The 18419-nt window shown below is 36.8% G+C and overlaps 1 pseudogene; it reads left to right on the forward strand.

Annotated features, from left to right (window-relative positions):
• The window catches only part of LOC113072686 (oxidation resistance protein 1-like), a 71389-nt pseudogene extending 53283 nt beyond the window's left edge, over positions 1-18106 (forward strand).
• The last annotated feature ends 313 nt before the right edge of the window (positions 18107-18419 follow it).

Here is an 18419-nt window from a genome sequence, read left to right on the forward strand (position 1 = left end):
AGCGTGAGACACACGCAATTGACTCTTTTCACACGCTTTCACGCCACACATCAATTTTTTCACGCACAGAAAAACCACGAAGCAAAGAGGACACGGAGACCAACAGACTAGACAGAGCAGGTTAGTTATGATATAATAAAATGGGTAATGTTAAGTTATAGCTAGCTAATTATCAAACGCAGCTACGGTTAGCCATCGCTAACATTAGCACGTTTATCGAACAGCCTTCAATACATTTCTATGTTATAACTTCCCGAAAACAAATACACAAACATATAAAACAAACTTCTAGCGAAATACTAACAGCATCTAACTTACCAATGCAAAAGAAATGTTGCAAGTTCGGAGTCGAACCTCATTTCTTACAGGTCCCGCATATCGCCTCCCATGGCCGAAACTGGTATTACGACACCTGTTGGGCTGGGGCTAGTAATGCTAATGCTAATTAAGGTTGATATCTCTGCAGCACTATAACTTCACTATAACATTTTTTTAATGACATCATCGCCCTTATTTCTTCTCATTCTTTTGATGCGTGTAGGTCATGTTATGGATATTTTTACCTCAATTTTTGCATATGGCACCTTTAAACTACCGTTGTTTTTGCCAATAATTAAAACAAAACCTTTCAGTTTTTACTACTTGAATGTAATTTTTTAATAAATCACATTACAGAAGTAAAAAGGTTGTGAATGCGATTTCATGTTAGTTATAATGTTACAAAAATCTCACACATTATTGAACTCCTGGCTGGGTTTACTTTGCAAACTTTCATTACAATGCTCTACTCCCTTACCCATTAGATTTCTGCCAAGTCTTAGACAAAGAATCAATCTCTCTGTTTAATATAGTGCAACAGTATATCAATTATTGGCCAATATGACATTTAACCAGATAATATCTCTCAGATACAGTAGTATCTGAAGTGATTAATGACTTCTCTTTTCCAGCCAATGCATGAGCAGTTATGAAAGAACTCTTGCTAAACAGCTCCAGTATTGCGTCATCATCTCCTCACAAATACATGTTAAGCAAAGCTGAAGTCTGGATCGTTGATATTCACATGGCAGCACAGTAATGAGAGGCTAATAGATAGAGTCAGGCTCTGGAGATGGTCGACCGCCCTGTCACAGTACAGCTGGAAAGGGCTCTCAGCGTGGATCACATGACCAAACTCTGCGGCTTCTTCCATTAGCGTAATCCTCCTAGCGCTGAACAGCCCCTTCATGCTGACTGCACTGCCCTGCAAACTAACACGAGTAGAGCCTGTTCTGTGTTCAGAGATCTGATTAGCACCAGGAGAGATCATGTTTGATGCAGTGAACTTTGAGATGTTTAATTACTGATTTCTACCCTGTAATTTAACAGTTTGGGGTGGAAGAACTGAAAACATTTACTCTCAAAAAAGGGTGTATTTGAGTATTTGTGTTCAGGAGAGTGTGACAAAAATATAATGGGAAAGTAAGTTAAATCTGACAAAACCCCAATATATATTATTATTATATTTTTTTTTTCAATATGCTATTTATTATGCAATAATAAAAAATGGATTGATTTAATATTAAAGACAGATTCAGAACAGATTTGTTATTTTTCAGCTTCAAATAAAATTTTTAGAATGGAATTTGTTTTACAGATTATTTATTTATTTATAGTTTTTTATTGACATTATGACCTTATTTTTTATTTATCAATCATCAATTGATATATATATATATAGTCTTGGCATGTACAATGGATCATAACTGTGATAAACTTTTTTCTGTGTGTGTATTTGACCTAGCACTTTTTTTACTTTTACATTTGGGGACAAACTTAAATTATTCTAGCAAAACCTTTTTTTAAGATGTCCTTAAAGTTAAATATTATGGAGTAATACATTTTTAAAATAATGTATAAAATTATGAACGGTTTTATTGAGCAGGTCAGGGTTAGTTGTAATAATTTTATAAAATATTTTGAACACTACAGGTACAGTTTGTCCTTATTTACATAACTTGATCAGTGTGAGTGTGTGTGAGTAGTGATTGTGCAACCGTGCATGCAGTTACTGGCTGGTTTTTGTGAAGCATAACGCTGCGGTTGTGTTCGCAGGTTCTGTATGTGCCTGATCCGGAGTACGTGTCTAGTGCGGGGAGCTCTCCCTCCTTCAGTCCCAGCAGCCCACTCTCTCCCACCTCCTCAGAAGCTGACCTGGAGAAAGTGAGCAGGGTATGTGACATTTCCCTCTTCACACCGCACAGCCTCATCATTTAACTTGTGCTCTGGAGTGACTCTCACACAATCATACATGCCCCAGCATGCCACGAGTTCACACTGAAAGATCTCTGGGTATTTTCCATAAGCTTCTGGTACACAGGAATCATGTGAAAGAGATTTAATGGTGAACAGTGAAGTCATGAACCGACAGCTTGAGATGCTGCTGTTCATTGTTAGTCAGGAAACATTGTGCTTTGTTTTCCATCAGCTGATAGGAAGAATGCCAGTCTGGAGAAAAGCTCTTCATTTATTTATGTGTGTTTGTCTTTCAGGAAGTATAAAACATTTACTTAAAGTCAACAGGTTTATCTTTAAAGTGTAAGTGTGTACGTTTTTTGTTAAAATACCCAGAAGTATCCCAGTTTAATCTGCAGAGACAACTAGAAGTAAGTGTTTAGGAAAACTATTTGTTTGCAATTCAGTTTGGTAAATACATGGAAAATTACACAATTCACTTTAAATACTGCAAATATATTACTGTTGATCTAATAGTTACAAAAGGACAGATGGGTACATAAAATATTTATACAGCACAAATGGATATGCCTCTGTAAATTTGCTTTTGAGCATGAGATCACCTGGCTCAAGATTGTGGTTTTTCACTGTCAAAAATTATATTTACACACCCTCTGTAATCAAACATCTGCCATGAGCTGTGTACTTGCCCTCATTCTTAGAATCACTTCATCTAAATCCCTAAGAAACAAGCCATTTCAGAATAATATATATATATATATATATATATATATTAGGGGTGTAACGGTTCATAAAATTCACGGTTCGGTTCGATACGATTCACTGGTGTCACGGTTCGGTACGGTACGGTTCGGTACGTTTTAGAAACAGCAAAAAAAAAAAATTGGCAGATAAATTTTGAACAATCATTGAACAATGATGGAGCTATTCTTTACCCATCTTCTATGGTGTTTTCTTAGCAGCATACTGTATAAAACAAAAACAAAAAAAATGAAAATGTTATATTGTTGTAGTAGTTATGAACAAATACAAAGATTTAACTTTTTATATGGAACTCTATAACTCTTTTTATTGAGTGTGTTTTTACTCAATTGGCTTATGTTTTTTGGAACAAAGCAGGAATTACGGTCCAGCTGAAATGGGCACGTGAAGGACTATTGTAACGGGGCTCAATTAAGCATGTTCTTAAAACCTGGGTTTTCACTAAGGCGCTCGCTCACTCAGTACGCGCTGAAGGCTCTTTGCAAAATGGCTAAAGGGTCTTTCACACAGGACGCGGTATGCGCGGCGCTGGACCCTGGGCTCAGCGTTGCCCTTCAGATAGCGTTACCTGTTATGTCGTTTGGGTTATTTGGCTACCTTGTTGAATGCATATCATTATATTTCACAATTTTTTATTTATTTTCCGAATATAATTAATTAGTCCAACGAACCGTTCGGTACATAATGCGTACCGCGTACCGAACCGAAAGCCTCGTACCGAACGGTTCAATACGAATACGTGTATCGTTACACCGCTAATATATATATATATATATATATATATATATATATGTATAATCAGTATTTAAGAATTTGCTCTAAAAGTCACCACAACCAACCAGACAATGAACACTATTAACATTATATTATACATTTAAAATTGTAAATATATTTTTTAAATATAAATAAAAACCGTATAATGACTTACTTATGTCACTAGTTTAATGTCTAATGACAATAAGAGAACGTAATAGTCAAACTGCAACATTACATTTGACCTATCGGTAAGCCCTTCCCATTGAACACAGATGAGCCAATAGCAGTTGAGTATCAGTTGCAAGGAGACCGGAATTTGGACATCTTTAGGTTTCAGCGCCACAGAGAAAAATTGGAAGATCTGAAGATTTCATCGGTTTGATGATGTTTATGCTATAACAATGGCAAAATTATGATCCTGGAATATTAAATATTTAATATTCTATTATTGCCCAGCCTTAGTGGTATAGCATCTCTTCTCTTTCCCGTGGAGTAACTGTGCTCATGTAACATGCTGTCAGTAGATTTGCTGTTGAATTTCTGTTTTGCAGTAAAAGCCTTTACCTTTAACATCTTATAAAGAAGGGGCCGCTGTACCTCAGTGCCTCTTGGTCTTCATTGTGACTGCTGCGACTGTACCGTTTGCAAACCTGCCCACTTGTGCACTGAGCCTTAGACGCTCCTTTCCCTTTGGTTTCTTTCACACATTTCTATTTAGATCATTCCTCTGGGAAAAGGAAGCTGTGATCTGTCTAGCGGTCTGAGACAGGTGCTGTACTGGGAATCAAATGAGGAACTTCTGACCTGTTCCTGCCTACCTAGACAGCATTGTAGGCGTGATTCGGGCATTTTGCCATCTTGTTCTAACCAAAATTTAAGAGAGGGTAATCCCAGAATGCATTTCAAGAAGCTCTGTAACAAAATTCATTCAAGAAGGCAAGAGATATTTTATATTTTGGAGCCTACAATTTACTCAGTATTGAAAAGTTCTGATAAAATTTCTTTAGTCTAAGCAAAATGCTGTTATGCTTTTTAGAGGATCCCATTTTAGGCTTTGCAACATGTTATTAGTAACTGAAAATACTTAATGTTAGGAATGCACTGAAGTAATTATTAAAAGTAATTGTTGTCTTTTATTTTTATTTCTGACAATGGGGAAAATATAATAGCTAAAATGAAGATTATTTACCCTTTTGTCTAAATAAATTAAATAAAAATAAAGGCATCACAACATTATAATACAGTATGGAAAATATAATAGTCCATACAAAAAATATATATATTCTTTTGATATTTTAAAATATTAAAAATAGAATAACTTTAAGTGAGCATAAGATGGCAAAAACTATTTTAACATATAAATAGTAGATACATTTTGTACAATTATATATCCAAAAATGACAGATATATATCAAAACTAAACAGTACTCAAGGTGGTGAAGTGATATATTACTTTCAAATGTCTGTGCAATTAAACTAAATTTATAATTAATTATTAACCCGGTTGCTAGCTGTAAACCTACTGTTAACTTGCTCATAGCAATTGTGTAATGGACTGGGTGTGGGTGACAATGGAGATTCAAGTGCAAGCTTTTATTGAAACAGATCGTGGTCAAAAACAGGCTGGGTCCAACACATGATAAATAAACAGAGAGGAGGCAAGACAAGGTATGAACAAGACAAGGCAAACACCCAGTTATGTCTACAAACAGCTAAACAAGACTTTGAATTGTGAGTGTGTTTGTATGCTGCCTAAATAATCCTACTGACGGGAAACAGGTGTGCATGAAATGGAGTCCAGGATACAGTGGCAAAGGTCTGGGATGGAGTGCCCTCTAGAGGAACTCCTGGGCACTCCAGCTTGAGATTGCGATAGATAGAGTTCCCCCCACCTTAAAGGCCCTAATAAGTATGTTTTCTATCTTCATTTCGGGGCAAAAACAAGTTTGAAAAGGCTGAGTGATGTTATACTGTTAATTAACTTTCCAACACCCCCACCATGCTTAAAGTTTAACGTAAACATGTGTCGCGATGCTCGCGCCTATCCCCTTAACAAAACAAATATGAAACGAAGAAGTTTAGGCAATCTAGGTGTCAGAATATTATAGACAAAAGTATAATGATTTGCAGTAGTTCAGAGTCAAGTATCATGTTTGCAATACAAAAGAACCATTTCATAATCAGTCCTTTATGGGAAGTGTGAATGTAATGAAAACTTTAGCATGATGTGAAAAAAAAAAAAACATTGGAGTCAGTTTGTTACTTTATTTTATTAGTGTTAATTTATTTTATTAAACTGGATAAATTGTTACACCTTTTTATATTGTTATGATTTATTTTTGATAAAAACAAAGGTTTATTATTGTATATTCGTTTGGCATTTAATTTATTGTATACCCTTTAAATTTGTTTATTGAAAGAATAGAAGCAGCAGAATGGTAGAAACACATGTATTTGGTAATTGCTACCTTATTTCTTTACTCTTTCCTTTCATTCTTTTCATGGCTTTGGAAAACTTGTCTCTGATGTTTCTCTGCATTACTTTTTGCATAACTCCGGGTCATCGACACCAAGTTTCATTGCAATTTATTTCTAGGAATTAATCACTTTCTCTGAAAGTCTACGAGTGATAGTACAAGTGGAGATATATTTGTGCAGTTCAGCTATTCGACACTCCAGTGTATTCAGGAGAGGTTGCCCTCCTGTAGGACCTCTGCAGAATGAGGAACGAACCGGGGGGAAAAAAATTCTGAAGTTTCAGAACACACCCACAGATTGCCACGGACCAATGGAAGCTCAAAGGAGTTTAGCAGCCAAAACGAACTCCCCAGAAAGATCACTTTGGTGAGCTGTTTCGAACCTGATTTTATTCAAAAAGACCATATTATATTATATAAAACAGGTTGTAGTCAAAAACATGAGCAAACAACAGTATCCGAGTCGTGACAAAGACTAATTCAAAAACAGGCAATGGTAAGGGCAGGCAGCAAACAATCACAAAAACAATGAAACAGTCCAAGGTCTAAATCACAGGGAAGACAAGGTATAAACAAGGCACAACAAGCGGTAAGGTAAACATGGAAAACGCCAAGTAATGAACGAAAACCGCTAATCAAGATTTTGAAATATGAGTGTGTTTGTATGCTGCTTAAATAGTCCTACTGACAGGTGTGCATGCAATCAGTTCCTGGGCAGAGGGTGTTATGGGAAATGTAGTCCAGGATACAGTGGCAGAGGTCTGGGATTGAGTGCCCTCTAGAGGAGCTCATGGGCACTCCAGCTTGAGATCCTGACAGATAGTCTTCAAACTGTTGCTCAGCCCTAACAGTAGGTGACCTAAAAGAGAAACCTAACTGTTGATGGCAACTTCTTTTTTAGAGGACCGTTCCTTGTGGCAATGCTAAGAATGCAACACCAAATTTCATGTATTCTAAATTACTGACTAGCGCATTGAGGACAAAATGGAGCTTATGTAGCTAGAAGTTTTTGTGTTAGTATTGTCACGATACCAAAATTTTGACTTTATGATACCTGACTAAAATATCTCGATACTACTGCGGAACTGATACTATGACAAAATATTTTAGAAAGAAAGAAACCAGTGTTGTTTTTTGAGCATTTCCTTCCCCTTAAAAAAAAATCTAATAAATCAAATGCCAGTGGCACCACACAGGCCTATGTTGAGCAACAACTAGTCTTTTACTCCTATTTTTAGGAGTAACATTATTTCACAATAACAATTTATATCATTATAGTCATTTTATGTCATGATAGTCATGCCGAAATGACTTATGCGTATGACAGATACCGGAAGTGAGACAAAATAGTTTATTACATTTGTAAACATTTATATTTTTCTTACTAAAACGCATTGATTTATCCCCGGAGATGTGTGAGGAATGTTTATTATTATCAATGCACTTGCTATTTTGACAACTTGTGAACTGTTCAGCTGCAACACCCGCTTGATTGCAATGATATTTTCATTTTTGGGTGAACTAACCCTTTAAATGAGGGGTATCACGATACCTTTTTAGTACCGGTATATCGTGCAACAGTTGTGTTCATCTATTTCTTGAGTGTATGCGCTGACCCTTAAAAGGCTGCCGTCTATGTGTTCATTGACCTCCTCAGCCAGTGAGCCTTATCCCTGAACACTACAGAGTCCTCCAGAGACACACGGCAGGGTGAGCTTCAGCCAGCGCTTTGATTCAGTAGTGTAAAGAATGCACTTTAGTAAAGCAAACAGCTCTTATACCAGGCTGTAACGATCGTTTAATTACAGAGCCGTTATTGTGGTGCTACAGACTGTGCTTGTATTAATTATTAAAGCGAATGCCCTGGTATGTTTGTGTGTAATGAAGAGCAATAGTGAACGCTGACCACAGGGTGCAGTGTATTTGCTTTCAGAAGTAGATGCCTTTGTAATGTTTTATAGTAGTTAAATAAACCAGAAAGTTGAAGGTACTACCATGGTAGAGGAATATGTTGAGGAATATGTAAGTACTATAAAATACTACAGTACTATAGTAAACATTTGTGTGTTTGGTTAGTTTTCTTATTTCTTATTTCACTTGATATATCATTTATTTATTATATCACTTTTATCTATTTTAATGTGGTAAATATATTTTTCTGGTTATAAAGTAATTAATTATGTAATTGTAATTTGTTTATATTTATTAATTATTTTTTATTTTTGCAGGAAATTCATGTATTATTCTTCCCCTGCTATTTGAAGGGATAGTTCACCCAGATATTAAAATTCTGTCATCATTTACTTACCCTCAAGTTGTTTCACCTCTTTATGAGCTTTTTTTCTTCTGCTGCACAACAGAAGATATTTTAAAGAATGTTGGTAACCAAACAGTTGACGGTAGCCACTGACTTCCATAAAAAGGAAAGAAATGCTACAGAAGTCAGTGACTACTATTAACTGTTTGGTTACCAACATTTGGTTTGTAAACAAAATATTTTATTCTCCTTTATGTCAATTTGTGTATTGATGTGGTGATAATTGTTAATTCAGTTATTCATTAAAAAATTATAAATTAATCAAAAAGTCAGTCGTATTACATGACAGTCATATGGTGTCTTCCTGTCTAAGTGGGCAGATCTTGGTCAGAATAAGCTGCTAAGTGGATCAAACCTTGTAATGATAATCAAAAGTCTGACTATAGAAGCAGCTCTGTGTATGTAATCTGGTGACTCTGGTCGTATCACCCTGATCTCCCCCTCCTTCCTGCTGTTTGCTAAATTTAGTCTGTGTCACGAGAAGACAAGAGGTAGTGCCAGACTGGCACAGAAAAGTAGAGGAGGAAGTGTGTTAGAGAGATGGCCAGTGTTAATTACCAGTGGCTGCTGGTTTTGGCCGACTCTAGGAAAGGTGACTTTGTCCCTGTGTTACTGGTCTGATTTCATGCCCAGAAACTCTTGGGGTGCTTTGCTTTAGTCGATGACAGCATGAAACTCTTCAGATCAGCAGAGGTTATGTGGTGATGTTAAGTTAGCACTGTGAATGTTTTCATGGTGAGTTTCAGACTCATTAGAAACTCTGAAAATTGATCTTAGTGACATCATGTACCATTCAAAAGTTTTGGGTCAAGAATGTCTGTTTTTTTTTTTAGCAAGGATGCATCAAATTATTTAAAAGGGACAGTAAAGGCATTTATAATGTCAAAAAAAGTGTTTCTATTTCAAATAAATGGAGTTATTGATAGAAAAATCTTGTAAATAAATGTCACTCTTTCTACAAAAAACATTAAGCAGCACAAATATTTTCAACCTTATATTTAAAAATATATTCAAATAGAAAATAGATATTTTAAATTGTAAAAGAATATTTCACAGAATTACTGCTTTGTTGATCAAATAAATGCAGCCTTGGTGAACATTTTTCATATTTTTCAAAAATATGAAAAAAATCTCACTGACCTCAGATTTTTGAACAGTGATGTATCTCTACATTTTACTGTATGCCATTTCACTATATGCAGTTCCAATTTATTTTGCTTTTAAAGATTTTTCAAGGACACAGAGATAAATAAATGCAGTCATCAAGTATTTTGCTTTCAGTAACAGCAGAGCCACACACAGTATGGATGCATTCTGGAATCTTGAGCATTGCCATAGAAACAAATAATTTTGGAACCTAAGGATGTCAAGGGCTCCATGTAGAATCTAGACACCTATTTGAGTGACATCTGTCAGGCAGTTTTTGGCTTTCCCCTGCAGAACCCGTTTCTGGTCACCAGATGGAGCTGCAGGTTGTTGTCATAATATTTCACAGCAAACAACTGCATAAAAGTGCTGTTGTTGATCTTGGTTAATATTAGAGTTAGCTGACTGTGTCCTTCTGCTGTGTTACTCATTCTTATTATAACGACAGTATAGCCGTTGTGATTTTGAGTGCCCATCTACTGCTTCAGGCACATGAGTCATTATGTGTGTGAGTTTGAACAGTACTGTAAGGGTGTGTGTGGAGTTTAGATCAGTCCAGCGGAGATCTAATGATCACATGGATGTCAGCCACCCACATGCACAGCCCTGCAGTCAGGGTTAGTGGCCTTTTTTCCAGGCTTAGGTTCTAAATCCACACATTGGTCTCCTCCAGGCTGGATTTCACTGAGGCTGTGGAAAACCAGCCCAGTGTAGGTAAGCTCCAGATGGCCTAGAGGACATTAAGATAAGCTTTTACTCTTTTTCTCCTCTTCCATGTCGGATAGAGACGTCACCCAGCCAGAGGACACCTTCTGTTGGTCTGTCTCTCCCACAGTGTCTTTGATGTGGTTTGGTAAAAATCATGAAATGTTCTTGGAGAAGTGCTGACTGCATGTTCTTCTTGAACCAAAGACTTCAGAAGCTGTTGTTCTTGTGCAGCAGTCTTTATCATTGTGTGCTTGAGTTCCATCAGTCCTCGCATCGCAGTAATCAAGTTGCTTTGATTGCTGTGATCTGGTGCAGTAATGTTGTTTATGAATTGACCATCTGTGCAAGGGTCAGTCTGTTTAGACTGAATGTCATTATTGGCTTTAACTGGGACAAATAAGTGTAGTAAATCTCCTTTATTTTAATCACAGACAAATTATGAAACATTTTAAGTCACACTGCAGAATTGTCCCCAGCAATATTTAAAAAAACTGACTTTCAAAAAAAAAAAAAATCTATATTTTGTGTAAAAAAAAAAAAAGAAAAAAAATAAGATATATATATATAATATTGTTGTTGTGATTAATTTATATAATCTTTTTTGTTTGTAAAAGTCTTTTTTCTATAACATTTTCATTTGTAAATTGACTTTTTTATTTCAAGATGGCATTTGATTTTGATTTGCCAGTTTTTTTATTTGAAAGGAAACCTATTATGCCCTTTTTTAACAAAAATGAAATGTAAGTCTCAGGTGTCCCCAGAATGTGTCTGTGAAGTCTCCGCTTGAAATACCACACAGATAATTTATTATATCATTTTGAAAATGCATGAATGCAGAAACCATGCTGCAGCCTTCCAGTCGATCAATTGAAACCAACACAGAAGTGACTTAAACTGCAATTCATCGACTGGCCGCTAGAGACTGTCTTCAAAGGGGAGTCAGTCCCATAGACCCCCCATGATAAAATGCCAAACTTTACAGCAAAACACAACTATGTTTACAGCCTGTTACAAAAGTGGTTTCGGTCTATATAGTTCCGAATCAATGTCTTCCCAGAAACACTGGATGTTCTTTTGTATTCCGGTGGTTAATAACAGCTTTGATAATGAAGTGAGCTATAAACATCAAGCCGTCATCAGAGCTCTGGAAATACACAAAGCTATTTGCGTTTCCATGCATGTTCCCAGGCATCCTGCCTCCCGGCGCTGTGCGAGACGAAAGAGGAAGAGGCGGGGAGTGTTAACTGTGAACGGGGTTTCATGAAGGCTTGTTTTGACTCTCTGGTATCTTATTCTGGGATCTGAAGGGTGGGCCGGTCTGTCATGGCACACTAGATGTGTGATGACGAGGCCAGAGGGCGGGATATGCGCTTGTCAAAGAAGATTTTGTGAGAGCAGTTTGTATTATAAATAGTAATTGCAAATGTGTTGAAAATGTGTAAAAATTTTGTCTTTATTTATAGTATTCTAACGCTTATTTTGTGCTTGATTATGAGCTGTTACATGAAAGGCAGATCATGACAAAGTACAATTTATGAGGCTTCCTAAGCGATTGGCCACTGCACTTTCTAAAATTTCTAGTAAAATATAATAAAAAAAAAAAAATATTTGTATTATATTGCTTGCAAAAAGTGTTAATTCATCAGTATACATGATAACTTTTGAATGGCCGTCAATAGAGAAGGATACACATATTTATCACAGTTTCCCCAAAAATATTAATCAGCACTGTTTTTAACATTGATAATAATAAAGAATGTTTCTTAAGCAGCAAATCAGCATATTAGAAAGATTAGAAAATTAATCTAAAATCTTTTTAATACTGCATTGTGGTGCATTTTAAGAGAGAGTTATGAGAGTTCACCCAAAAAAAAAGAACATTATTTCATAATTTTTTTCCCTTTATGTCATTCCAAATCTATAACAGCTGCTGAAAACGAAATAAAAATATTTTAAGATATTTTAACAAGTGTTGAACTGTTTTTTCCATACAGTGAAACTCAGTGGGGTCCAAAAACATTATTTTTGTTTTTTTTTAACTATCCCTTTAAAAGCATGAATAAAGGATGTCTGTGAAAATTGGTGTCAGTTAAAATATTGGTATTTTACTCAAGTATCCTGATCATGTACCTCTGCCTTTAATCACTAATATTGAGATAAACAGTAGTGGTGAGCGTCTAATTGTGTCTTAGTGTGATTTACACAAAAGCCATATAATGTGTTGTGTCCGTTTTAAACACTGCCACTGTCAGATCCAAATAGAGAGAAAGAAAGAGCAGGATAGATGAAGAATCGGGGCTCTCTTGTGCAGTCACTATGTCAGCATTGGTGCATCAGTGTCAGTTTGCTTCATTCGGCTCTGAGAGATGTGTGTGTGTGTGTGTGGAGGTGAGAGTGGAAGTGTGTGTCGGAGGGAAGCAGACAGCTGTGGGCAGGAGGTCATGTTTGCCTGAGACCCAGCACCCACTCTGTGCTCCCACTGTCGGCTGTGAGTATTCATGCCACCTGCAACACACACACACACCATTACCCAGCGTCCTGTGCTGCTTCCTGTTTCAGAACAAGTCCAGGAGGAGTCTAAAAGGTTTCTCTTTTTTCAGACCTAATGTAGTTTCTAGTTAAACCTTTCACTGACGTACTCTACTAGTCAAAAAGTTTCTTATGCCAATGCACCAATGCTGCATTTATTTAATCAGAAATACCTGATATATCAGAAAAAGTGATATTGTGAATTATTATTACAATTTCAAATTAATGTGTTCTATTTTAAAATGTTAGTCATTCCTGTGATGCAAACATGATTGCATGATGCATCACATGATTCTTCCGAAATCATTCTAATATTCTAAAACAGTTGTGATGCTTAATATTTTTGTGGAAATCATTTTTACCAGGATTCTTTGATGAATAGTAAATTTATTTGAAATAGAAATCAAATAATATTATAATGAATTATATACATTGTTACAAATTATATGTACCGTTCAAACTTTTTTATATATAGTCTACAGTACATCATAGATAAACATCAAATTACAGTAACATTGCATTCTAAGGAGGAACAAAATTGACAAATTATATTGTTGGCATGCAGTAAGAATACTGACATGAAGAGAGCTATAAATAGTTGGTCAGATAAAAGATTTTGGACCCACTTTATATTAAGTGGCCTTAAGTACTATGTACTTACATTTTAATTAATAATTTAGTACAATGTACTTATTGTGTACATACATGTTTTTACAATGTACTTATATTTTTAAAAACTACATGTAATTGCATCTGTATTTAATTTCTGTAATTACATTTATAATTACACTGTTGACCCATACTTTACACCTTAACCCACACTTAAACTTACCCACACCTCCAACCCTCTCCCTAACCTTACCCCTATCCTACCCCAATAGCAGCAAAAGTGTTTTACAATACAATATGAACACAATAAGTACATTTTACTTATTTTTTTATGTAAGTACATAGTAGTTAAGGCCACCTAATATAAAGTGGGACCAAGATTTTATTTAAAAATATTTAATTTCAAATTGATATTTCTGACATTTGGTGGCACATCTGCAATTTTGAGCACAGTTTACTCTCAATATAATCAAATTTTTTGTGTGTGTGTGTGTGTGTGATTTTCTCTTACTACTGTTGTATTTTCAACCAAATTTCCATAGATACTGCAAATATTTTACATGGTACAACTGCGGTATAAACCAATACTATTGTCAAAAAACGTTTACACATTTCCAGCATTCTCATGAGAAGAAGTCTTCATAAATTGGGAAAAATTCTGTGGCGGTGAATGGAAACTGGTCCTGGTTTCTCCCAAGGTTTTTTTTTTTCTCGATTTCTGTCACCTTATGTGTTTGGGTTCCATGCCACTGTCAGCTTTTGGCTTGCTTAGTTGCGGTGTAAAAGACATTTCACTTTAAAGTAATTTATCGATATGACACCATTGGATGAGTGAGATTGTTTATGTTGGTCAGAAGAAAAAAAGATGTAATATTTGCTGCCACTTCCTCAGCCATTGTGTCAGAAACGTCATATAATAACCAAAGTCATTTTTATGTAATGAAGACAATGTGATGGGTGGGCGAGTGGCTGGTGTTTCTTTTTTTCTCCCTGTAATCTGTCCCATCTCTGTCTCTCAGGACTCCAATGGTCCACCTCACTCTGATGCTCCTGTCCCTCCCGTCTTCTCTGCCCTGCGGCCCTCCCGTGTGGTTTCCTCCACCTCGGAGGAAGAAGAGTTACTGACAGAGAAGTTCCTCAAAATCAATTGCAAGTACATCACAGATGGCAAGGTGAGTCAGCATTCCACTTTTCTAGTGGCAACCTCTTCAAAGTTGCACAAAAGTTAACTTAAGGAGGAGTCCCCAGGTTAGTCATTAATAAGAACCCTGCTTTTCCGCGATCCTCCGGAGACTGCAAAACAGCGAGGAGCTCCAAGTTTTGCTTAAAGCGTGGGAGTTGAGCTGCTGTCTCCAGCACTGATCTGTTCTCTTTAGTGATTACTCTATTCCTGATAAGTTATGCAGTTAGTGCGAGAGTGATTTCTCTCACAGTCAAAACATGCCTGCCCTCCGTTTCACCCCAGCATTCGTGTGAACTCACTCTACTTCATGACCAGTGTCATCTGATTCACGAACCAGTGACTCTTATGAACCTGGTTTTGTAATTAATCATTCAAAAAGAACAATTCAGCGCTGTTTTAATCAATTTGATGGATCCTTGATGGAGCTCACTGAATCTCTAACAACTTTTAGTGATGAATGTATTTATGAAATATTGTGTTAAATAGTATGTGTATGTGTAGTAAGTTCTCAGCATAAATCAGCATACATTTTCCTAATGATCAAAATTGAAATTCAGTTTTTTAAAACATACTTAATAAAAACAGGCAATATGTCATTATTATCAGTAAAATAAATATAGTACCCAATTTTGTTTAAAAGTAGGGTTGCAAAAATGAGTATACCCTTGATTAAATTCAGCAAACATGTAATATTCTATTACTCAGTATGTCCTCCAAAACTTTAAGTATACTGCTTTGACCCTTTTTGACATTAGCTGCTTGTCCACTGTCGGGCCAGTGCGAGCTAGTGCTTTAAACGGGCCAGGCGGGGCTAAGAGCCTTGAACCTGTAGCACCGAGGCCAAAATAGTGCTGCGTTTCCACCGTCAGGCCAGAAGCTCTGCTGCACTTCACTAAATACTGCCCTTTACACGCCTCTCAGGAACAATGTCATGCAACCCCATCATTTCACCAACAAAGAGAAGTTATCAGAAACTAATGAGAAATAAGTCACTGGAACTAGCATGATCACAAAACAAACACAATAAAAGCGGCCGTTTGTCTGCATGCTTTGTTAAATATTTAAATGCAAAAGCATTGATGTTTTACTATAATAAGGTGATGTCATAATTATATAATTTATCAGGAATAAAAATTTGAACAATCTCTGGCAACATTGTTGATTTAAAAACTTCATCATTTTCGATAAAATATGAGGTCTATTTTATTGTGCATACAGTTATTTATATATTTCTAAATAATTTATGATGTGTGATCATGTGGGGTACTTGTGTCATGTGTCACAGGGTGTTGTTAGCGGGGTGTTGCTGGTGACGCCCAACAACATCATGTTTGACCCTCACCGGACGGACCCTCTGGTTCTGGAGAGAGGCTGTGAGGAGTACGGCATCATGTGTCCACTGGATGAGGTTCAGTCTGCTGCCGTTTACAGAGAGATCACTGACAGCAAGATCCGTGACTCCATACCACCGTAAGACCTCTCACTTCATACTGACGCAGCATAGGGATAGTTGTTTGTCTTTAACTTAGCTAACACACATTAGTATTTAAATAATCCTATAAATGCATTTAAAGGTGCCGTATGTAGGACTGACACCGAGTGGTTGAACTAGGTACTGCAGTCCAAATTTAAAATATTGGAGAGTTTCCTTCACTTGGCCCCTCCTCCTCAGACTTGATGCACTTGTAGGTTGCCAGATTGACAACACCAACAGGAACTAACAAACTCGATGATGAATTAAATTAAATATGCAGTTTTTTCCGGGTAAACTGACATTGGACGGGTTTCACAAACCAAAAGAGAGACAGACATTCCGGCCCGGAACGCGCATTTTGAAAGGAGAATAACTGACTGTAGCTTTGTTTTTTAGATAAACAAGTATGTTAACTTAGCATCTTTCTTAGATATCTGCAAATGTATTATGATATTTTAATGCTTTAGTAGAGTCAAAAACTTAGAGAATCAAATAATCGAAATTGAATATTATCATGAATCAAATCAAAATGAATCATTCTGAATTTGCAAAAATTGTTCTTGAATAAATCAGAAACATATTATTAATTAAGATTTACAAGATTCACATGCCTAATTAAGTTCTTGTCTTCGCTCTACTATAAGTGGCACAAAGGCCAAAAAACTAAATGATGAAATCGACTTCAGCCACCAACTAATAGTTTTGATTATGAAAGATTATGGAAAGTGAAAATTGCACCTGCGTTACATGCTATTAATTGGATTCATCTTCAGATGTCTTATCTAGATTGAAGATCTCTCATGTGACAAATCGATAATTTGTTTGTGGTGAGCATGTACGATTGTTTCAGATATCTACTGTTCTGCTTTATTATACAGGAAATGGATTTTTACTCTAAGGTTAATGAAGGATGAATTCAGACGCCTACCTCTGAATTACTCACCCATTTCTATTTGTAATAAGAAGATAATGATTTTAGCACCCCCAGATATTTATATCCTGTTGGATTATGAATGATGATGTGTTTTATTCAGCTCAGAGCTGTGTTGGTTGGTTCATCAGTCAGACGGGGTTCACTGCAGGGTCTCACTTGTGGATGTGAAGCAAAGCATCTTTGATCGTGCAGATTTACAGACAAAGGGGCCTACTTTTCATTTATGCACTTTTAGAGAATGCTGGTGTTAGAGGGTCAAGGTTTTCTTTATATATATGGTACAGTCCTTTTATTGTTTTGTTTATTATTTCATGTTATTTCAGACATAACTAATCTTAGTGCGGTGCATATACTGGTATCAGTGAATGATTATTTATGCTATTACCATTGAAGAATACTGTAAGGTTGAACTAAAGCCACATCATAGAGCAGTAAAGGCACCTTTAGAAATGCAGTTTTGAGTTTTCTAGAAGATGCATCTCTCATTCTCTCTGTTTGGTGCCACAGGGACTTTGAAGCCGTGTTCTCTGGAAGCTCTCATCTGCGGGAGGGTTATGACAGCGCCAGCACTGCCCCCCGCAGCACCGAGGGCTCCATCTCTGAGGACGTCTTCACAGAGTCAGAGCTCTCACCCATCCGGGAGGAGCGGCAGTCCACAGAGGAGCTACAGCAGGAGGACAAGTCATCAGGAGCCTCGTCCCAATCCATGCAGACCCTCCTCCAGGAACCTCAGACTGGCTGAGGACAGCCATACAGAGGAGGAGGAGGAAAAGCCAGAGGAGGGAGAACCAGCCAGCGAAACTGCCAGCTCAAACAACCCAGCCAGGAAGAGCCAAGCACACCCACCAGCAGGGACAACCAGCAACCACCCCACTGCCAGACCGAAGAAGTTCTCGAGTCCTCAGGTTTCTCAAAGCTTGGCCCTTGGAGCAAGGAGACCTCGGGAGGGGAAAGCAGCCCCGATGGGGCTAAATGACCAGAGATGGTACTCGAGATTCAGAGACGGACATAGAGGAACTAAGAAAGATGTGGAAGAGTCACACTATGCAACAAGCAAAGGAACAGCGAGAGAGTGTCCAGCAGGGCCCAAAGAGAGAACGAACAACAGTCTAAGAGCAGCCAGAGACTGAGCTCTGCCTGAGGGGTACGACATATTCTCCAATATTTCTGGCCTTTTTGTTTTTTTAAAGGGTCATATGGTTTTGTATCAGTCATATATGTGTGTGTGTGTGTGTATAAGTACATATTTTATTTATCATCTAAACACTTTTTTTTTTATATATTATATA

This window comes from Carassius auratus, unplaced genomic scaffold (genome assembly GCF_003368295.1).
Source record: "Carassius auratus strain Wakin unplaced genomic scaffold, ASM336829v1 scaf_tig00009882, whole genome shotgun sequence".
Taxonomy (NCBI): domain Eukaryota; kingdom Metazoa; phylum Chordata; class Actinopteri; order Cypriniformes; family Cyprinidae; genus Carassius; species Carassius auratus.